Source organism: Lathamus discolor, chromosome 3, assembly GCF_037157495.1.
Source record: "Lathamus discolor isolate bLatDis1 chromosome 3, bLatDis1.hap1, whole genome shotgun sequence".
Taxonomy (NCBI): Eukaryota; Metazoa; Chordata; class Aves; order Psittaciformes; family Psittacidae; genus Lathamus; species Lathamus discolor.
In genome coordinates, this window is record NC_088886.1 from 65,300,446 (window position 1) to 65,324,194 (window position 23,749).

General features: G+C 46.6%; 1 long non-coding RNA gene and 1 pseudogene across 1 annotated transcript; one reads left to right on the forward strand and one right to left on the reverse strand.

Moving 5' to 3' along the window:
- Positions 1-1,465: 1,465 nt before the first annotated feature.
- On the reverse strand, positions 1,466-16,019 carry LOC136009620 (uncharacterized). The gene is made up of 4 exons (XR_010610600.1): positions 15,876-16,019; positions 13,463-13,574; positions 6,703-6,794; positions 1,466-2,807 (listed from the first exon to the last, which is right to left on the reverse strand). It is a non-coding gene; the product is annotated as an uncharacterized LOC136009620 (long non-coding RNA).
- On the forward strand, positions 4,232-5,290 carry LOC136009619 (G-protein coupled receptor 35-like; annotated as a pseudogene).
- Positions 16,020-23,749: the final 7,730 nt, after the last annotated feature.

Genomic DNA, 23,749 nt, shown 5'->3' on the forward strand with positions numbered 1-23,749 from the left:
TGTCCAGCTGCTAAAGTGTCACTCTGCATTTATGCCAATGTAAGAGGAAACAAAGTCCTGCATCCAGATCTTGAGCCCCAGCTCAAGAGGGATGCGGAGCTGCTCAAGTGAGCCAGAGGAAACCATGGAGATGCTGCGAGGGCTGGAGCACCTCTGCTCTGGAGCCAGGCTGAGAAAGCTGGGCTGGGTCAGCCTGGAGAAGAGAAGGCTCCTGAAGGGGAGAGCTTAGAGCAGCTCCAGTGCCTAAAGGGGCTCCAGGAAACGTGGAGAGGGGCTTTGGACAAGGGCCTGTAGGGACAGGACAAGGGGAATGGCTTTAACCTGCCAGAGAGGAGACTGAGACAAGCTCTCAAGCAAAAGTTCTTCCCTGTGAGGGTGCGGAGGCGCTGGCACAGGGTGCCCAGAGAAGCTGTGGCTGCCCCATCCCTGGCAGTGTTCAAGGCCAGGTTGGACAGAGGGGCTTGGAGCAACCTGCTCTAGTGTGAGGTGTCCCTGCCCGCCCGTGGCAGGGGTTGGAACTGGATGAGCTTTAAGGTCCCTTCCAACATGAACCATTCCATGATTCTATAAAATGCAGAAATGGGGAGGATAACTACAGGCAAATTACAGACCAATTGGTGAAAGCACAGGGTAAATGGATTTCCTCTCTTGGCAAGGTCAGAGGAGCATGTGCTACAATTACCAGACATACCTCCACTCTCCTCTGTTGCTTCCCATTAGCAAAAACCTTTATGTTCTTTTTGGTCTTGCAGCTGGAAGAAAGAGGTTAAAAAAATCTTCTGGAGCTCTTGAAAGGGTCTGTTCTGGCACTCACAATGTCCACACAAGTGCACACTGCTCTGAAACAGAAGGGTTCTTATATTTACCTAAGAACAAAAACTGGGTTTTTCTTCAGCTCAAGAAACCACTGATGTGAGTCCACAGCATCAACACTGATGAGGCTGATAGGCTGGTGTGCAGCCTAAAAAGCACGCATGATCAGTGTGCAGGTCATGCGTAAAACTCGTTCAAGACAGATGCACTCATATATAGCATCATATAAGCAAGGTATTGCTGCAACTGTCCCTTTAATAAATGGCTTGTTCTACAAACCTATCTATCCTTACATCATCTTTATGTTCCTCCTCCTTGTACATATGAACATAAATTGTTAATAAGTTAAGCTTTGATTTTGGAATTTTAATAAAGGTGAAGACACCCAAAGGACTGCACAGCAAAGTGACATTTCAAATGGATAATGCAGGAAAGAGATGTTCATGGTTGAAGGGTGGGAAGCCAAAATCCCAAACCAGGTTTAAGAGTGTTTTTATCTCGCTGCCAATGGAAAAGGTGGTACCTTCAAAGGTCACCCAGGCTGTCTCATGAAATTTTGTAACATCCCATGTAGCTGTTCCCCCTGTTTCACACCACAACCAAAACCGCAGACAGAAGCAATGGGCACGAAATGAAACACAGGACAGGAAAGTCCATTTAAACATTAAGAGAAAATGTTTACTCTCAAGGTGATCACTGGAACAGGTTGCCCAAAGAACTTGTAGAGATCTTCTTGGAGATGTTCAAAACCAGAGTGGACAAGGCACCAGAGTCTGAGCAAGGGGTCTGGTGCATCTGCTTCTTCATGGGCATCCTGCTAGGAAAACCACTGGATGCTTGCCACCACGGTGCTACTGTGGCATCCACAGTGCCTTCAGCCTCTGCCTTGTTTCTCTTCCTCCAAGCTCTGTTGAGGGTCTGGAAGAAGCCTGATACTTGTTGAGCTGATGGAGGAAACAAGCCCACCCTGGCCTTCCATGGAGGGGGATGGCTACTGCCCAGTTCTCCCCAGTCTATGATGGGGGGAAAGCAGGACACATGCCACAACACTGTTGACTTTGTCCATGGAGCCCCAGCCTGTTCCTGGTCCTCCAGCAGCAACAAGATGCTGTTTTACAGCCATCTCCATCCTTTTCTCACAGCTGCATGTTGCTGCCTAGCTCCTCTGATGCTGCAGCCACTTTATCTACCCCACCGTAAAGCACTTCCAGCAGCCACAGGATATGCTAGCTTATCAAACTGCATCTCTTTAAAGGTATTTTGTGCTCAGCCATACCCCCATCTGTGCTATATGGCCTGCTTTAAAACTCTGCTTATTTCCTCCCTCCTCCCACCAGTTTCTGATCTGCCTGGAGCACTTCTGAGCCCTAATGCTGGGAACTGCATTTGGGCCACATCTCCAGCTCTAAGGGTGGTGTCAGCCACAGCCCTTTCATGCAGCAGAGCACACCAGGCCAGTTTGCCTGCCTTGTGCTCAAGCACGGAGACTGCTGCTGGCATTGCAGACCAGGGCTGATGAAAGCAATCTGGGCATCAGCCATGCCAGCAAAGACATGTGCTTCATGCAGTTACTGAGCATAACAATGTGGCATCTTCAGTCTTTGATGTAAGCTATTTCTCTACTGCTACTTACTGTAGTTCAGAGAGGTCTTCCTCAGGTGACAGCCAACAGCTTCCTTCCAGGGTGCAGGCAGCGAGCAGCAAGCCTCTCTTGGGAAACCCAGAGCTGAGCACACAAGAACTGGAGAGAGCTCTGTGCAGGAGTCACATTAGCACCTGTGAGTGCCTAAGACACTTACGTATCCCCCAGCAATTGAGTTATATGTGTGTTTATAGGTCATTGAAGTCTGATTTTGCAGCAAGTGCTCTCACCAACTGACCACAAGGAGGTTTGAGTTGCTTGCAGAGGCAAATAACTGCTTAACCAGACCTGTTCAGTCATGGTGTTCCTTCCTAAATCTCTGAAAGCTGTGGGGTTTCACCATTTCAGTCTCCTGTAGGAATGGCAAAAAAACATACTTCAGATTCAAAGGTTAAATTCCTTCCAAAGTGCATTCAGATGCAAGCATAAATTCAGTGACGTATACACAGAATCAGCAGTTCAGAGAACTGTTCCTTCTGCAGGCCACATAGAGCCACTGTGCACAGGGCTCTGATAAAAGCTGATTTTTATCAGTCCATGAACTCACACTCTTCACATAACCAGTTTTCTTGCAGAATATCCTGCAGCCAGTGTGAAATTCTTTCCTGTTAGGGTGGTGAGACACTGGAATGGGTTGCCCAGGGAGGTTGTGAGTGCTCCATCACTGGCGGTGTTCAAGGCCAGGTTGGATGAAGCCTTGTGTTGGATGGTTTAGTGAGAGGTGTCCCTTTCCATGGCAGGGGGGTTGGAACCAGATGATCTTGAGGTCCTTTCCAACCCTAACTATTCTATGATTCTATGATTCTATGACCTAGACTCAGTAGCTACTACTTACATCTGATGGACTTCACAGGGTGGCAGAATGCCTGCCCTGAGCAGGAGCCATCTCATGCAGCCCTTAATGGCAAGCTCCTTGTTCTGCACTGGTGTTCCCTCTTTCAGGTGTGTCTGTCTGCTTTACATCCACAGAATTGAACTCTCTCCTGGAATGCATGGGCTTAAAATCAAGTTAATCCTTGTGCGCCCCCCATAGCCCTCACAAGGAGTGGACAGCTACATGCCTCACTCACTCTCTTAGGATTTCAAGCATGCCTTTTGGATGCAGGAACTCAGATTCATCTGCCTTCCTCAGCTTTGAGCAGGAGCCCCAGGTTTGCAAGGCACCCCAAAGGCTCAGAAACCTGCCCAGTTAGAGCCAGAACACGAGCATGTCTACCAAGTGACATCTGCTATGCCCCTCCAGGCCTTCACACCACTCCTCTGTCTCCCAAGCCAGTAGACCTGGTAGAAGAGCTTTTGTTCATGGGTTGTGCTGGGCTTTTGGTTTGGTTGCTGCAATTCCTGCCTAGCTCATAACCAAGCTAAGGGTAATCATCTTACCTCATTTGCACAGCCTGGCCTAAGGAATCCCATTGTCACAGGGTGCCCTCACTGTCTATAGGGGTTCTTCTCACTGCTATTCCACCCCTCCATTCAAGATGCCACTATTTAATAGACTGTCTGCCGTGTCCTGTTGGAAGTGTACTTGGAGATACTTACTCCTAAACTGAGTAAATATAAACAAAGCTTGACAAAGGATGCATCCCAGTTAGAGGCTGACTGAGGAGGCCAGCTATGTAGACTCAAATTTACATTTGTGATGGGCAAAGTAAATAGTTACTTAAATACCTTATTTTAAATGGGATATGCATCTATTAAGAGGTAGGAGGAAAGTCTTACCATGTCTTTTCCTATTTCAGGTCTCAGAACATCATACAACTTCTGCACAACAGGACAATGAATGTGTCCAGCAACTGCAGTATCACAAGTCTAGAACTTTATCACCATGTCAATCTCCTTGAACTTGCTCTGTATAATGTCATTCCTTTTTTGGAGCTCTATTTAATGCCCTTGCCCTCTGGGTGCTCTTCTGCAAGATAAAGAAGTGGACAGAAACAATGGTGTATGTAATCAACTTAGCATTTGCAGACTGCTTTGTCATCTGCAGCTTGCCTTTCATGGCTTATTTGCTCTGGAATAAGTCAGCCCGAGATGAACTCGGCCAGTTTACAGAGACAACATATTTCATCAACATGTTAGTGAGTATCTACATAATTACATTTATCTCCATTGACCGATACATTGCCATAAAACACCCCTTGAAACATGGCCTTCAGGTCTCCAACAAAGGCAGCCCTTCTCTGTGGGTTTCTATGATAATCGGTGCCATTGCACATTCAGAAGGACATCACCATGCCTGCTGCTCTGAGCCTGCTTTCCATGTTCTTCACTTTTATTCTTCCATTAGCAATCTTGACTTTTTGTTCCACAGAAGCGATCAGGAGCCTCAAGAGATGCCTGAACACCAATTCACCAGAGGAGAAATGAATCCAGAAAGCTGTTCACATTATTTATGCTAATCTGATTGTATTTCTAGTATGTTTTTCTGCCAGGCTTCTTTGGCTTACTTGCCAGGTTGGTAATGGATACCGTTAGAGCTACCTGTTTCATGCTCCACGTTATGAAGAACATCGCCTCCATGACAAGGTGTGTTGCCACATCTAACTGCTTCATGGACAGTGTCTGCTACTACTTTGTGACCAAGGAGTTCCATGAAGCCCTTCTACCACCCAAAACCAGCAGTGAAAAAACAGATCAAATCCACCCCTTGCACACTTGCTAAAGGAAAACACGGGGTGGAAGGAGGGAAGCAAGAGGGATGAAAAACAGCAAAACCAAAAAAAACCCCATCTCTGCAACATCAGGTTAAGACATCTTCAGTGTTATTGGGATAACTGTTGCTCTTTCTCTCTGGAGAGATCATAGAGTCATAGAATAGTTTGGGTTGGAAAGGACCGTCAAAGCTCATCTAGCCCACCATTCCAGCCACCGGATCAAGTCACGACATAAATAAGGTGTTGCACAATGTAAGTGTTAAGAGCCACCAGTGCTGCTGAAGTTTTGAGGCAGAGGATATGGGACCTTCTACAGTACTTGCAATCATCGTAGGTACAGGCGTACCTGCTAAAAAGGGGCAACCCTCTCCAAAGGGTCTTGAATTTTGTCCTTCTGTCCTCAGTGACTTGACTCCAGCTTTGACTATGGTCTTAGATCATTTTATTGCAGCTTCAAGAGGGAGAGCTATGTGGGATGGAGAATAGATGCTAAGGCCAGTGTTTCCACCATGCACTTATTTGTACATAACATGCAACTAAACATAGGAAACTGAGCACCCACACAGCAGTACACAAATCCACTTCTGGTACTGCTATATAGACGGTCACTTAAAACCAAGAAAAATCCCATGTACTACAATGCCAAACCTAATACATCTGTGCTGCTCACACCAAACCATACACTGGTAGTTTCCTGCCAGCCTATAATATTTCAAAGCTTGCAGCAATTACCAGGACACAGCTATTGCTGTGCATGGAGTAAAGACAGTGGCCTGAGACTATTGCCCCATTCGTGCCATTTAACACTTGAATCAGCTTGTGGCAACACCCTAGCATTTGTGAGACTAAAATCATTGTGGATATAAATAAAGCCATTACTGCATGGAAAAGTAGAGCCCTGCAAAGCATTGTAGACCCCAGAACAGAACTTTTTCATTGTGCCTATCAGGTATAAATCTGTGCAGATCTGATCTCCCTAGCTGGATCCCAGACCACGTATCAGTGTAAATGGCTGGCTTTCCAACTACAAATCTCCTCTATAATACCTGTACTTGCTGACTATGCACCATGTATCCCTCCAGCCCCACAACGAAGTGACAACAGAGCAGCTCAAAACAGTTAAGCCACAAATGGAAATCTTGGGGCACTAGAAGGAAGTGCCCCACAGAGTCAGCATGGGAAACATTACAGAGTTGTTGAAATGCATGTGATAGCTGTATCTCCTTTGGCTTCGTGGTTCTTGACTCCGAGTGTCTTCTGTCTTGTAAATACCTAAAATATTCTTCCAGGGAATGCAAATCCATATTCTGCTCATTTAAACCTACAGACAACTAACTTTCTTGGTGACAGCTTACAAAGAGTTCCCTAAAAGTGTCCTGTCACCTTCTAGTGCCTGCAGACCACATGCTGAAACCACTGTCTAGACACCAGCCAAACAACATATGAAACAACCATTCCCATCACAGAAAACACTCCTCATCCGAACATTAGATCTAACTGCTTTGTGTCAACATTAATTACTTTGAAGAGAGATGAAGGTTGAGCCATATCAACCTGTTCTCCTACTGTTAACCCAGAAAGCAAACTACTTACTTGTTCTGCAAGCCCTGTCATGTTCCTGGTTTCTGCCTGTTGACATGGGCACCTTGTCCAATTTCCAGTGAGCTCCAACGAAGTTGTCTACTCTGAAATACAAAACAGTAATGCGTTTGTGTCTGCGGCCTCCTGGATAGGCCTTGTAGGATGGCAAATAAAAACTGCTGTTGAGATACCATTTGCTACTGTTTTATAACCGAAGAATTTCAGAGCAATTTCTTCTTCCCCAAGTGCAGAGTTTTCAAATCCAGGAGGGACCACAGACAAGACACTCTATTAAATAAACAGCTTCCATGGTTTCAGCCCGGCCAGCAACTAAGCACCACACAGCCCCCGTCGATGCCAAAACCAGTACAAATGTGCTAAAGCATTTATAGTCGGCATTTCTATACATAGCCAAGCTTGCTGCATACAGAGCTGTATGGAGTGAGTGTTTTTCTCTTGTAGGAAGCAAACTGAGGCCTCCCGCTGTTCATGTTCTACATTAAAAACATTAAGTGTTTCTTTTTCTCATTGTGAAATAGGAATTTGTTGACTTCACAATCCCAGTCATCATGAAGTAATGGTTTTTGTTGTTTGCACTGACTGCTAGGAAAACAAAAAAGGAAGCACTTTTAGCAAGTGGTAATAAAACTATTTCATAGTATTATATCTATAAATAAACATTCATTCATCACCCTTATACATCAGAGTCCTCTATTATTAATGCTAAACCTATACCAGAGATTGCGAAAAGAGACTTAGCTAACATGATATAAAAGCTTCCTTACAACAGGCTACTTACAGTGTAACCCAAAGATGAGCAAGCAACTTCCCGATTACCTGAAGATGCAGATACTACCTGGGACAAACATGATTATCTGCTTTACATACCAAGTTATAATGATGTTAATGGTGGGTTTCTGACACCTGTCTTTAGTCAGAACAAAACCTCAGCTCCATGAGCGCTCCCAGTAAATGGAACAGCACCTTTGCCACAACAAACTATGGAACCTGGCCCATAACAAACTAGCAGCCATCACACAGCACTGGAATAGCAAACCATGAGGACAGCGACACTGTGATCCACACATCTTTCTGATTTCCTTGCACAGTAGCCTCGCCCACAACAGGAGGGAGCAGCTGTCCCAGTCCATCAGAGCTCCAACAAGCAGGGCTGCACCACTGCATTCTGCTAATGTTTCAGCAAGACAGAATCTCTCTGTCCCTTGAAAGGAAAAGATGCTGGCAATGGCTTAAACTTTAAATGAGGAAATTGATGCTGCAGTAACAACTTGGGCTGTGGGGAGCAGGGGGACACAAATAAAATGCAAAAATAACATGCGAGGAAAGTAATCCAGATTCTTGCTTCTATGTGAGCAGCCGTCAGATTCAGCAGTTTTGGCTCTTCTAAGCAGAAAAGGCAGGGGCTGGCATGAGGCATTATTTTACTGTGTTGATGCTGTGGGAGTATGGAGAGGGCTATAGTACAGAGAACCCTGCAAGGCAGACAAGGCCAAGATATTCCCCAACAGAAAAAGGAGGCAGGAAGCCCATCAAACCTGTCTATTAGCAAACCGTACCAGGAGCACAGGAAAACCTCACAAGAAGGGCTTTCTTTGACTGAGAAACAACCTCAAGCAGGACATCAGGCAGAGCTTACAAGGGAAGGAAAAAAGGCTCTACAAAACACAGTTAAACCTTAGAGATCAAGAAGTACAAAGATCAAACAGGTCTCAGCAAGTTCCTCCCTTAGACATGAAAAGTTACCTATAAATTACAAGCAAAGAATTGAGATCACCTAATACTGCTGCTGCTAAAACCAGCAAACTTGACCAGATGTGGCCCGAAAACCACCCTATTGCTTTGTCACAGCTTTCAGTAAGGATGAAGAATACAGAAAGTCCAGAATTTTAAAGGAATTGGCACATGAAATCTCACACCAGCAACAAGGCTTTTAAATAAGTCAGACAAAAGAGGGTCAGGGGGCAAAGACCATCAAACAGAGCCCCTGCTCTTCGTACAGGCACTGGTTCCCAGTAGTGCCCCCAGACTACCCCAGTGGAGAGCTGCCAGCAAGGAAGGTAGAAAACAGCACACGTCACCTGCACTGTGCCACACATGACAGCGCTCACAGGGCTGAAACAGGCTGAGAACTGCTAGGGCAGGGGAAAACACCAAGTGAGCATCACTGGTCCAAAGCAGAGGTGATATAACCTGCAACTGGATGGAAGAAAGGGGCCATAAGGAGCTGCAAGAGCTTAGAGGGTAGCTGGTACGGAGCTAAGGTGCAGAAAAGAAAAGCATGAGGATCCTGACTCAGTGCTGTCCAGGTATCACACAGAGACCCAAGAGCCACACCAGGAGATGCGCAAGGTCTCTGCAGGTAACACTTCATCATAGTTTTGCCTGCTGGTAGCTGGTGTTGAGTTGCACTGACATATCCTGGTGAACCTGATGATCACAGTCAGCTGTTTTGTGCCCGGTAACATGATTTGTCCCTCCCTGGAAGCCTCACCAGGCTCATGGGAGACACAGCTGCCCTTGTCCGCTGACCACAGCACCAAGGTGTGGATGGGAAGCATCACACCAAAGCAATGTTACGAGCTGAGCTCCCTTCAGGCTTCATTTTGCCTGCTCATGGTTAATACTGCTAGTGATTGCCTTGATACAGACAATAGGAATGTGTGGACAACATCTGATTATGATGCAAAATGAAGTGTTTTCTGTACAGTGGTGAAACTATCACAACCCAGGAGCTGGGTGACTGAAAACTAAAGTACTAACAAGGACCATGACATGAAAATGACAGTGGTTGAGGATCAGCGAGTTGGGCGTACTGAGTCAGTAACTAATTTATAAGCTTCCACCAACAAGCAGCCTAAGAAAGGGAAAATCAGTCCCTGGAAATGCAAGAGAAGCATTTAAACCAAGCTCTATACTGAGTATACTCTAATAACAAGGAATTAATCTCAAAGGCTGCTTTGTAATGCACAGACAGACAATGCAGAAACACTTCTGAAGCTGCTTTAAGACAACCTGGAAAGTGGGAAGGAGAAATGCTCTTGCCCAAGACAGCATTTTTGATGCGTATCTCCAAAAGCATTCTGAGCTGCAAGGATGCTGGCTGCCTTGTCCTGAGCACCACTATAAGGGGAAGTGGTAAGAGCTGGGTTTAGGCATCCCTTTTCCATTATCACCTGGTTGTAACAGTTCACATAACTCCTAGGTGCAGGATCCAAGTCTGGCCCAAAACAGAGGCCCAAGCATTTTCCCCTGCTGTTGAGATTGCTCTGGAACCTCAAAAGGCCCCAGCTCTGCTCTACTTCACGGCTGCACAGAAAGTGTCAAACCACTACAGTGGAACCAGACCTCAACTCAAAGCCAAGTAAGGTGGATGGAGGAGGAAGGAAACACAAACTGGGGTTAAATGAAAGGGAGGGAGGAAAAAAACGGGAGTAAGGCAAACTAACCATGAGTGTCAGTTCTGGTACTTTTGAAATGCATTCAGCTCCACTGAAATAACTAGTATTCATGTTCTTACTCTTGTCACTTCCATGGGGGCAGGATAGGAAGCAGGAACTTATTTAAACAAGAAATGTGTTTTTTTCAGTGGAATTCCCATTTAGCTGCAGAGGGCTCATAAGAACAATTCTCACAGTCATGGCAAGGCGCTGGCACAGCATGCCCAGAGAAGCTGTGGCTGCCCCATCCCTGGCAGTGTTCAAGGCCAGGTTGAACACAGGGGCTTGGAGCAATGAGGTGTCCCTACCCGCCTGTGGCAGGAGTTGGAACTGGATGAGCTTTAAGGTCCCTTCCAACCCAAACCATTTCATAACACAACATTTTTCCATCCCGGGTGATAGGCAGCAAGGTGCTAAGTCCCCAGCTCCCCATCCCTCTCTGGGGATGGGCACTCACTGCAGGGGCAGCTCTCCAGCTCACAGGGCAATTCTCCTTTCGGAGACAGCCTCCTGGAAGGATGCAGCCATTTCATTCTGTTTCAGGGCAACACCTCTCCATGTGTTATCATTGCAATTGGCCACCAACTTCCCCTTTGTTGGGGGAAGAAAGGGAAACCAATGTGTCTGACTCCTGGAAAAGCTTTGGTGTGTGATGAGAAACATCCTGCACACAGAAAAAAATTATCAAGCAGTTTTGGGAAGGCCTGGCAAACTGCTGGACCTTGAGAAGAGCTTCACAAAAACTGTACTTTCCTGTTATTGTCGATCATTTGAGCTATATAGGCTGAGATACCAGGAACATTGGAGCTCCTGGAGATAAAGACTGCAAAGGTAGTATTTTATCCTGGCTCCTCTGCTCAGCCAAAACAACTGCAGCAAGCTGGGTTAATGCACGGATTCACATGCTGCTAGCACCAATGCAGCCTCTGCTGCTGCACCTTTCTTTGCACAGACTCACCCCAGCTCTAAACCTGGCTCCCACCCACATTTGCCTAGGAGCTCTTGTGCCTCTCAACACTCCCTCATGTTGTCTAGGTCTGAGGGTGCATTGAAGATGCTGCTCAAATGCTAGAAACACCAGATGAAGGGGCAACACTTACAAGGAATGCTCTTTAAAAAATACTTAAAAGTAGTGCTCTGACCACTGTTAATTTTCTTGCAATACACAAATAAGCACACTGGGACAAGCTCTCCTCATTAAATTTCAGTATGACAGAGCAGAATCTCAGTGTTTGTCATAAGTGATTCTCTTTAACAGTAAAAATACATCATTACTTTTACTGTTAAGCAGGTATCCTGCTTGTATAGGTTTACTAGATTATTTTCCATGCTAGATAAAATAACCAACTGGAACAGTCAACAATGAGTAGTAAGCTCCAGGTTTGTCACCTACATCAACTGCAGCTGGATAGCATCTCTACCCTTTTCTTTACACAGCACTCATGATCTTGGCAGAATAATGTATTTTAAAACATTTAGACATTGTTTAGCCAAATGCTCCTCTACGATTCCATGATAGAACATTAGATACAATGACCTACCTTCTTTTGCTAGACAAAGCTCCAGGGTAATGGATATTTTGTAATATCAGAATTAGCAGTGAAATTCAGAACACTCTTTAGCCAGGCCCTGAAATATTTAACATAAAATAAGATACAACCTCCATTACCTCAACTTCCAGACAATAACCCAGAAAGGACTGCTTCAGGGAAGCTTACTCTTGCATACAGATAACAGATAGCAAAAAAAAGCATCTGAAGAAAATAACATTATTTTTCAAATCCTTTACTCTATTTTTCTCCCCCAACCACATTTTCTTACTGCTTTCTGTTGCTGGGTTTCTTTTTTATAGAGAGCAATGATATACAAGAGAAATCCTGACTTTCAACCAGCCGTAGCCACTGCTGAGATCAGGGAACAAACCTGGGCTCAATTAGGCAGGGAGTAACCCGCTTTTTCTCCACACACACACACATACCCCATCCCTGTTAAATGAACACAGTGTAGTTGAAAGTATTTTTCTTGAATGAAAAACCAACACAATCAGCAGAAAGAAATGACAGAAATCTACAAAAATGAATAAACAAAGTGCTCAAAGGCAGAAAATGAGCACTTTTCCACCTACAAATCCTAGTCTAGTAACTGTATGTGCTATAGTATTAAGTAAAACAGTTCAGAAATGAGTTGATGATTAAACTGAAGCTGATTGAAGTTTCTCAATCTATTTTCACCTTCCAGTTGCGCTGCTGGAATCACATAAAGCTTGCTGTAAGGTTTGAGAGCTGAGAGCACTGTGTCCCGGAACATCTCCTCTCTTAGTTGTGAGCAGTGTTTGATTCATAACCCAGATCTTGTTTAAAGAGTCGGCTTCTGTCTGATTTCTATTTGTGTCAGTTCAAATCCTACTGCTGCAATAGGAAGTAAAAGAATTCTCTGGACTCCACCTCAGGAAGGCAGTCTTAAGATGCCTGAAGCACACCTCCTCTGACCCTGAGACACATCCGTTAATTCCAGGTGCCTCAGAGGGGTAGACAACATCTAAACCAGCCCAGCAGTGGTGGATGGTTACACACAGCAGGCCCTGTCTCCTCCAGCTGAAACCAAGAAGTTTTGCGGAGGCAGAGGAAGACAAAGGGACGGTATCCCTCAGCCGTGGGGTGTCTGAAGGTTTGCACAGGGACAGGGGAATTGGCTTCAGGTCCCACAGATCTGACACAGTCTCAGAATACAGACCCAGACAGTCAGAGATGATGCTTACACTGCAGGCTGTCTTGTTCCAGTTGGATTGTTTTAAATACGCTGCCCTTGTAAGAGAAAGCAGTGAAGCACTTGCAAAAACCACAAGTGATGACATTTGTGATGGTTCGTTCCACAGCTTCAGGTCAGCATCCAAGAAAATTCAGTGACCTGAATGTAAACAGGTCTACAAAAGATGCACAGCGTTTTTCATCTCAGTTCTGGGGCCCCCAAGGAGGAGGCATAGACAGACTGAGAGAGAAAAATGCTCCTCCTTATCTTCATCAGGACTTAGTTATTGCCTTCTGCTTCCCCATTGTGAAGGCTGAACACACAGCAAGTAGATGGCTAGTAACACAAGCATTTTTCACTCTCATCACTACTGCGACTGCATTATGACCCCTTACACATACACTAGTAGCCTTGCAGAAAAAGTATAAAGAGAATCCTGCTTACTGCTATGAGCACCGTATGTAGAGGAGATTTACCAAGGAAGAAACTGTAGCAAGAGAGCGACTGAATCTCCTGAATATCTATTAACAGATACCAAGTTTAAAGGGCACTTAGTAAATGCTAACCATGTTTGCCTCAGCTGCAGGTACACTCTGAAGTCTCTCTGGAATCCAGTATCAGAAACAGTGAGGTCAGATCCAGGTATTCCTTCAAGATGGTCGTAACAATGCCATATGCCTGTTAAAAAACAATCAAGATCAAATGAGTGTTTCTGAAGAGTGCAAAGACAAGGCTGCAGTTGTTTTAAACCTTGACAAGTCAAGTGTTTTGCCCTCAGAAAGTCAGGTAAGCGAAACCCAAACATGCATTACTGCAAGACTAGCCAGCTGTAACATCACATCTATAGAAAAGCAAGATCAGTACAAGTGAATGCAGACTAAGCACACTGTGATCAGATAGTTCAGGTTGCTACATCTGCTGCTAAGTATCAGCACAGCTGGATTCTTACTAAATTTCGCTGCCATTTAAGCCCTTCTCACTTACCTGTGTTTAAACCTGGGCACTAGTTCTCCCAATTACTGCATCTAATTGATGTAATCACTTGCTTTCCATGCCCAAAATTAAGCAATACATAACTCGGCACATAACTCATTAAGCACATAACTCAGGAGCCTTAAGAACTGGTTTGAGACACTCTGCTCTACTGCTGTGGAGTACTTGAGTACTTAAGTACTAAAGGATACTTGCCACAATACCACAACCACATGGAAGTATTCCATCACCTCCTGGCACATACAGACCTTGCGAGGACTGTTAACACCAGGCTTGCAGAACTGCTTGACTATCTTTGTACAACCTATGAAACTAAGCCGCTGCAAACTGCTGCTGTAGTTAAACGGTAAGCTGACATACCACATGTCTGCCAGAGAGGTCTGAAATCAAACCCTAAAGGACATAAAAAAAGAAAGAAGAGGAAGGGGCCTGCTGGACACCTGCACAGACAAAATACAGCCAGGAGCCTGTCCACAGAGCATCAGGACAGTCTAGAAACAAAGAGACTTCCCCAGAAATAAGTCCTGGAACATTTTCAATTCATCTTCAAATAACCTCCTGTGACACTACACTCATTTTCAGCTGCACACAGTGACCAGTCAAGTCAGACATATTCTGTCCTGTAGGGCGCTGCATGCACAGGCTGCGCACTGGGACATCCACACCTGTCTCATGCATTAAAAGGGCTAGGATTCAGAGGGCATTTGTAAAGCTTTAATGAGAGAAACTTCATTTAATCTTTAGACAGCATAATTTTTAGATGGCAGAAAATTCCATGAGCAAGCCTTAGACTAACTGCTCCCATATCTAAGGCCTTCAGCTCGACGGCCAGGGCAAATCAGCAGCACAGCAAATAAAGATTCTGCCTGTTCTCAACAGACTGAGACTTGAAATCATTCAGCATAAACAGAGAAGCCCTAAAGCCACCTAGTCTGGTAACTCGATGCGACTGCTGCTACAAGCACCTTGATCTGGATCAGCTCCCTCACAACGCTGTCTCTGCATCTAGAACACGAAGCATTTATAAAGAAACCTGATGACTTTACTGGATCAAGACAGGTGTCCAAACCGGGGGAAAACAGGAGAGCAGCCACTGAAATCCTCGCTGACAGTCTCCACAGAAAGGCTGTGATGAGCTGGGCTCCCCCAGGGCACAACACATCAAGGTGTATTTGCAGAACAAAAGGAGGGCAATGAGCCCTGCCCCAGCTGCTGCTGCAGACCTCACTCATTTCATAGAGAGAGAATTTCAGTCTCCAGATCTTTCAGCACCTTAAAGATACAGTGAACAGTCTTATTTCCAAACTAACTGCAAGTTTAGAACAGGAGAAATAAACGGGGAATTCCTTGGCTACTTTCTAAACGGCTATTTCCATCTTTGCCCCTTTCCCTACCAATGAAGGTACAGTGTGAATTAAGGACCTACGGGTAACCCCCCAGTTTCTTTACTTCTCCCAGTACCGAGCACGACGTGCTGTGGTATGTACGGAATACCCCTTTAGCTAGCTCAGGTCCGGTGTCCTGTCTCTGCTCCCTCCCGGCTTCTTGTGCCCCTCCTCACTGGCAGAGCACGAGGGACCGAGCAACCGCTGAAACACCGGCGCGTTACCAGCGTTATTCTCGGAGGAAAGGCGAAACTCAGCGCTGCACCAGATCCTAGGAAGAGAATTAACTCTGCTGCAGCTGACACCAGGGCAAAGGGGGAGAGACAAGCACAGTGGCAGGGCTAGGAGCCTCCGAGGCGCCTGAGATTCATCAAGGGAGGGGAAGGCAGAACCAAGCGCACTGGGGGCTCCTGACCCGGCTCGTCCCCGGCACACCGCAACCCTGCCGCGCCCGACGGACGGACGGACGGACGGACGGACGGGCGGGCTCGCCTGCCTGCCTGCCTGCCTGCCTGCCTGCCTGCCTGCCTGCCTGCCTGCCTGCCTGCCTGCCTGCCTGCCTCTCCGATAACCCCGGACCGCCGGTGGGCTCGGATCTCACCTGCTGCCGCCGCTGCCGGGACCCGAACCCGGACCATACCCACCGCCATGCCGGGTCAGCAGCGGGGGCAAAGAGAGCGCCACGGCTCATGCGCGGAGCCCGGGCTGCAGTACCGAGCTCTGCACACAGGATGGCAGCAGCCACCGGCACCACTCGCCGCACCGCAAACACCCCCCCACGCTGTACCAAATTTTGCGGGGGTATCCCCTCCCAGCATCCCCCCCCCCCCCCAACCGTGCCTATCGACGGGTTCTTGCCCTCAGACGGGTACCCGCCCATCGACAGGTACCCGCCCCGTGGCGTGTTCTCGTTCCCTCAGTGCTTCCCGCAGGGTTGAGTTGTGGCGTTTCTGATGCCGTGTGTTTGACAGGAGGCAGTTTCCCGAACGTGAAAGCAGACAAAGTTACCCAATTCCTGCTGCTAAACTAGTAAATGCTGGGGAGAGTGCAAGGAAACCCTCGTGTGCAATCAGGAGGTGAAGAGCAGCGCATCGATTTCTGTCTGAGTCTAGAGATGCAGAAGTCCAGTAAGAGGCACACAGCAGAAACAGCCACTGCAAACTAGCAGCATGCAGCAGCTCATGGGAGGCCTCTTGGTTTCCGCTGACACCATGGACGGACTAACAGCTGTTAACTATACCTATGCATTTCAAGACAATTGCAATATGTTTGAAAGAGTAGTTGAAAGGCACTGAAAAATGTAATTTGGTTTCCAGTCGTCAGCAGCTTGCTTTGCAGCTTCCCAAATACAGAGCATGGGCTGTTGGGTTTACAGTAATTGCACACAGTGCTGCATGAGAGTAAAACCATCACCCTCAAGTGATGTCAAGGGGCAGGCACCCGTTGGAGGGCAAGAACCCGTCGGGAGGTGGGAACCCATCAAGGGTTGGAAACCCGTGGTGGGGCTGGAACCCACTGATGGACAGGAACCCGTAGCTGGGTGGTTACCCATTGATGGGTGGGTAGCCAGTGGGGGGCAGGTAGCCATCAATGGTCTGGAGCCCATTGAGGTGGGATGGGTAGCCGTCGAGGGTCTAGAAGCCATCATGGGGGGTGGGTGATCCTTGAGAGTCTAGAAGCCATGGGGGGGGGGGGGGGGGAAGGCAGTACCCGTCAAGGGTCTAAAAGCTGTTGGGAGGTGCAGGTAGCTGTCAAAGGTCTAGAATATGCTGGGGGGGGCAAGTAGAAGTCGATGGTCTAGAAGCCATTCGGGGGGGGGGCAGTAGCCCATGAGGGTTTAGAGCCCTCAGTTTGCAAGCAAACTGCTGCCAAGTTTTGCCCGATTTGGAGGTTGCAATAATGCAACCATTTAGCTTTTCCTGTCTTTGTGACTTGCCCGTGTGCCAGAATTCAGCCAAGTGTTTCAAAACTCTGCAAACTTCAGTCTGAATTTTGAATCTGAAATGAGTGATCTTCAGCACTTGATGGGGAAAGGCTGAAGCAGCTCACATTCTTCTCGTCTGACAGGTAAACCTAGTTGCACTGGTGTCCCTTCATATTGCCCTATGTAGGATCAGCGCCTGTGACTGTAAAGCCTGCGGAAAGGAACAATTCCAGTAGCTTGTGAGCCTGTTTGTTCTGCAAATGAATCCCCAGGCCCCAGAGGAGTTACAGGTGATGCTACCAACAGCTTCCTGAGCATGCCCTCTTGAGGCTTTCACCCTTGCATGTTTTCTTAGATGATGAGAACATGCTATTCCCTCCTCATGCAAGGGATAGCTGTTGAGTGGTTAAATGCCATGGTGGGTTACTCCCAGAAGGCCTTGGAGAATTTGGCTATGTGCATGAAGCAAATGGGCATTGAGTTATGTGCTTTAACTGCTCTCCTATGTCTTTCTGTGGTGTGCTACCCCTTGCACAGAGGATTTCACCTTCCTTGATGTGTGGGAGGTTGCAGACATGTGCCAGCTAAGTGCTAAGTGCTACAAATAACATGAAGTACTCTAGTGCTCTTCAGGCTTTCTCTTGAATCAACAGCACCTTTAAGCAGCATTTCCCTGAATTTGCAATGTACATATGCAGACAGCTCAAGGTGGGGATGGGTTATTTTAAGCTGTCATGAGGCAAGGTGCACACAGCTTGATGTGGCAGTGATGTGAACCATGGCTTGCAAAGTTTATTACCACCTCCTTCCTTTTCACAGCAGTGAGAGCTGAAGGGTGCAGAAAGGAGGGGTGGAATAAGTTTAGGTTCTCTGCAGCTGATACTCATGATGGGACAGGGGTCCTGCCCCTGTGTGTTACAGAGAGGCTGTTGTATGTTCTTCCTGTGAGGCAACAGAATAAAGGAAGAGCAGCTTGGGCAACAGCACTTTTTCTGTTGGAGAGCATCTGGTAAACTGAAGATGTGAGAGCTGCAGCCTTACTGAGTTTGGTGTAACTTATTAAGTTAATTGATTCATGGCTTTTGAAAGTGGCTTTTAGAACAAACCCAAAAACTCTGTTTTGAGCGCTTTACCTGACAATGAGATCTGTGAGACCGGCGTGGTTAAACAAGGAGCTGCTGGGCAAACTCAAGTGGAAAAGGAGAATATATGGATTATGGAAGGAGGGGCTGGCCGCTTGGGAGGAATATAGGACAGTTGTTAGAGGATGTAGGGAGGCAATTAGGACAGCTAAGGCCTCCTTGGAACTCAATCTTGCTAGTCGGGTTAAAGACAATAGAAAGGGCTTCTTCAAATACATAGCAAATAAAACTAACACAAGAGGCAATATAGGCCCACTGCTGAACGAAGTGGGTGCCCTGGAGACAGAGGATATAAAGAAGGCAGAGGTGCTGAATGCCTTCTTTGCCTCTGTCTTTACTCCTGCAGACTCTGCCCGAGGGCCCCGGATTTCTATAGCCCCAGAAGGAGTCAGGACAAAGGAGGAGTTTGCTTTGGTAGATGAGGATTGGGTTAGGGATCAGCTATGCAAACTGGACATCTGTAAATCGATGGGTCCGGATGGAATGCACCCACGGGTGCTGAGGGAGCTGGCGGAGGTCATTGCTAGGCCACTTTCCATCATCTTTGGTAAGTCGTGGGAAACGGGCGAGGTGCCTGAGGATTGGCGGATGGCAAAGGTCACACCAGCCTATAAGAAGGGCAAGAAGGAGGACCCGGGTAATTATAGACCGGTCAGCCTTACCTCCATCCCTGGAAAGGTGATGGAACAACTTATTCTTGACTCCATCACTAGGCATATCAAGGATGAGGGGGTCATTAAGAACAGCCAACATGGTTTTATGAGGGGGAAGTCATGTATGACCAACCTTATAGCCTTCTATGAGGAAGTGACTAGGTGGAGGGATGATGGTAGAGCGGTAGTTGTAGTTTTTCTTGATTTCAGTAAGGCATTTGATACTGTCTCCCACAGCATCCTCATAGATAAGCTAAAGAAGTGTGGGCTTGACGATCAAGTAGTGAGGTGGATCGAGAACTGGTTGAAAGGAAGAAGGCAGAGAGTTGTGGTCAATGGCGCAGAATCTAGCTGGAGGTCTGTGACTAGTGGAGTTCCTCAGGGGTCGGTGCTGGGACCGGTGCTGTTTAATATTTTCATCAATGACCTGGATGAGGGAACTGAGTGCACCCTCAGCAAGTTTGCTGATGACACAAAACTGGGAGGAGTGGCTGACACACCAGAGGACTGTGCTGCCATTCAGCGAGACCTGGACAGGCTGGAGAGTTGGGCGGGGAGAAACTTGATGAAATTTAACAAGGGCAAGTGTAGAGTCTTGCATCTGGGGAAGAACAACCCCATGTACCAGTACAGGTTGGGGGTTGACCTGCTGGAAAGTAGTGAACGAGAAAGGGACCTGGGGGTCCTGGTGGATAGGAGGATGACCATGAGCCAGCAATGTGCTCTTGTGGCCAAGAAGGCAAATGGCATCTTAGGGTGCATTAGAAAGGGAGTGGTTAGTAGGTCAAGAGAGGTTCTCCTCCCCCTCTACTCAGCCTTGGTGAGGCCGCATCTGGAATATTGCATCCAGTTCTGGGCCCCTCTGTTCAAGAAGGACAGGGAATTGCTTGAAGGAGTCCAGCGCAGAGCCACAAAGATGATTAAGGGAGTGGAACATCTCCCTTATGAGGAGAGGCTGAGGGAGCTGGGTCTCTTTAGCTTGGAGAAGAGGAGACTGAGGGGTGACCTCATCAATGTTTACAAATATGTAAAGGGTAGGTGTCAGGATGATGGAGCTAGGCTTTTTTCAGTGATATCCAGTGATAGGACAAGGGGCAATGGGTGTAAACTGGAGCATAGGAAGTTCCACGTTAACATCAGGAAGAACTTCTTTACTGTAAGAGTGACAGAGCACTGGAACAGGTTGCCCAGGGGAGTTGTGGAGTCTCCTACACTGGAGATATTCAAGGCCCGCCTGGACAAGTTCCTGTGTGATGTACTGTAGGTTACCCTGCTCTTGCAGGGGGGTTGGACTAGATGATCTTTTGAGGTCCCTTCCAACCCTTGGGATTCTGTGATTCTGTGATTCTGTGAATGTTTGTTTGGCTTAGCCAAGAGAACAACCAGATCTAATCACTAGGAGCAAGCTGGAAAATCAAATGTGGTTTATGGGGCTTTTTTCCCTTAGGCGGTGAAGTCTATTGAGAATCTGTTTCATTGGTGGACAAGTAACTGTGTTTGGTCCTGTCGGTGTGCTGTGACACAGACAGTGCTGCTGGACCTGCTGTGGAAAGTGGTGCACACCAGAAGGAGAGAGGCTCTTGGCTGTGTGACAGTTTTGGATCCCAAGCAGTTTGTACTTCCTCAGGGTACAATGCAGCTCTTTTCTTACCGCTGGGAGCTGAGTGAGTATACATGCTTGCATAAGCAGATAGCACAAATGACTGGCAAATGCCATGGTATCACCTCTGTAAATGAGTATTGCTCTAATAGTAAGAAAAGTACTAGGGTGATAGTGTAATCACACCACTGTACCACTAAAACTTGTTCAGAAGGTCATGCTGTGAATTTGGGTTCCTCAAGTACTGGCTTATATTGGATGCTTGAGTGTAGTCTTAGCAGACGTTTATCAGATGTTTATGTGGAAGGGAGAACGTACAACTCTTTTTCCACTTCCTGGTAACAATCAGAGCTGTTGTTTTGATTGTTTCAGTCAGTAGTTTAATAGTTAAGGCTCCATCTTTTTTGCCATCAGGACTAGTGCTTATTCTTGCTTGATCTTAAGGTCCTTTCCAATTCAAACCATTCTATGATTCTATATGCAGGCAGGACATAGAATGTCTGTGATGGTCCTTTGTCCCACAAGCAGCGATTTTTGTGTGGACTGGGAGGATTGCTGTAAGTAGCCAAAATGTCTTTAGCTACATACCCATGAAGACAAGCTTTCAAGGAGTATTGTTCTTCCTTCTTTTGCTCTTTTCTTTCCTGACAAAATGAGCTGGGTGATTGTAACGCGAGTATAAACATCACAGCTGACCCTTTTCTAGCCTTGTTATTTCCTGGGTGCGGAGGGATGGGTGGAAAGGATTTGCAGAAAAGACATGAGTGGGAGTTGCAAGCTGACAAGAGGTTTTCTGGAGCATCTCCAATGTAAAAGATCCAAGATAGCAACATTAGAATCAGAAGAAGAAATTTCATGGTGGTAGAGAGTTCATTGTTTCCATCTGGATGCTGCTAAAGGAGAAAAGTCACAGCACAGCTGGTGAACCTGTAAAGGAAAAGCCTCACAAGAGTCTGTGTATTCATGGACAGGGAAGCAGTGGTTTTAATCTATTGTCTTGCTCCACATTTTGCCTGTTCCATCCAAGAGACCTTTTCAGAGTGTTTCTGTTCAGCTTGGTGGACAACAGGTACCCAGATACTTGTCCAGGCAAGAAGTCCATTCTGAATCCTCAGTTGGATGGTGACAAGTTGATTGCAAAGACCTGACTTGCTCTCCCTGTGAGGAATCTTAGGGTCTGCCATGTCTTTGAGTTCTTCCCTATCCTGCAGCCTGTGCATGCACACTGCAAGAAGAAATGTTGGTGCGAAAAAATCATGCCCAGCTTGAGGAAACAGAGGGAGATCCAGCTTGGAAGGAGAAGTGAAAACATGTTGTTGAATAGAAGGCAACTGAACCACAAATCAGTGGATTCTAGCATGGTGCTGGGAATGTAGTTAACGTCCTAGGTCAGCTACACTCAGAACAACCTAGTTTTCTGTATAAATGTTATAGATGACATAGCAAAATGCCTTTTGCTTAGATTCTTCCTGTTCCTGTGGAGACAGGAAAGCAGGGTTCTGGGAGAGTTCATTACATGCATTGTGAGATTCACATCAGCAGAGTTAACACACAGTCTTTCTGGAGTTCTTTGGAGGGCAGCTTCACAAGCTTGCCTTGGTCAATCAGAATGTTGAACAGTTGTTTTTATTGAGCAATGGGAAAGGTCTGTGTTCCCAGAAGTGCGTGTTCACATGGGTTTTACTTCCATGTTGAGAGATTCCTTAATATTTACTTGGAGATTTTGTTGTCACTGTGTTTGTGGAAACTCTTTGTTGTTGTTGCTTTGTTTTCATAAGCATTGAAATATCTTAGTTGTCCTGAAGTGAATTCCCCACAATGTAACGCAAGGGCTGAGTGGATATTTGAGGTGTTTGAAACCTGTTCTGTGAATAAATGATTCACGTAGAACATGAGGGATTTCATTCCCAGATGTGCTGCAAAAACACAAGTCCTCATTTCTTCTATACTGTTGGCTGAGGCTGGAAACACTGCAGATAGCAGAAAGTCGGGAGGATGTTTCAACTGAGCTAATGTCTGGGGAGGAATGGAAGCCTTTTCCTTTGCTGCCTTAAATCGGTGTTTGTTTTACATCTTTTGGCCTCTGCAGAAGGCTGAAAAAGAACAATGTGTTTCTGTAATTTTCTGTGACTGTCTCGCCTTGGGGACAAGAGGTCTCTCTTTAAAAGCTATTTCCTGTTCAGTTTATCTCTTTAAGGGTTCCATGCAGTTCCCACTGTAGTCAGTTACAACTCTTCTGACTTCAGTTCGATATGATTTGGATCAAGATACTCAGTTTTAACAGTGTGGAGGTTAGAACTTGACACTTCAAAACAAGGGCTCTGTGGGCTCTGCTGGGGAAAGGAAAATGGAGTTTTTCTTTCAGCTGCTGCCAAGATGAGCTGTTTTTAAAGCAACTTCAGTGTTTCGCTTGCGTTAGGAGAAAACCATTTCAGGTTGAGTTGGAGATGCCCCAAGGAGCTGACAAGCTGGGAAACGTAGAATCATAGAATTGTGTTGCGAGGGACCTTCTTCATTGCAGGACCTCCTTCATTGCAGGACCTCATTCAGTCCAACCCCTGTAGTGAGCAGGGTGATCTTCAACTAGATCAGGTGGTCCAGAGCCACATCCAGCTTGGCCTGAAATGTCTCCTGGATGGTGCATCCACCACCTCTCTGGGCAACCTGTGCCAGGGTTTTACCACCCTCATTGTACAAAACTCCTTCCTTACATCAGCCTGAATCCCCCCTCTTTTAGTTTAAACCCATCACCCCTCATCCTGTCACACAAGCCCTTCTCAAAAGTCTCTCCCCATCTTTCTTATAGGCTCCTTTTGTGTACTACAAGGCTGCAATGATGTGTCCCTGGAATCTTCTCTTCCTCCGGGCTGAACACCCCCAACTCTCAGCCATGTCTTTCCTGTACTGAGGATTCCGGAGCTGGACGCAGGACTGTCGGTGGAGGGTCTCACCAGAGCAGGGCAGAGGGGCAAGATGTGGGACTCTGGTCAAGGTGAGAGAAGCTTTTTCCCTTTTAGAAGATTCCCACTGCACATTGTACTTACCCAATGTTCAGGTCTTTGTTGGTATCTGAAGAGCTTCTGATGAAGCCGTATCCAATTCTTCACTAAAACGGGACCCGGCAGCATTTGCAGTAATACTCTCATAGTCTCAAGT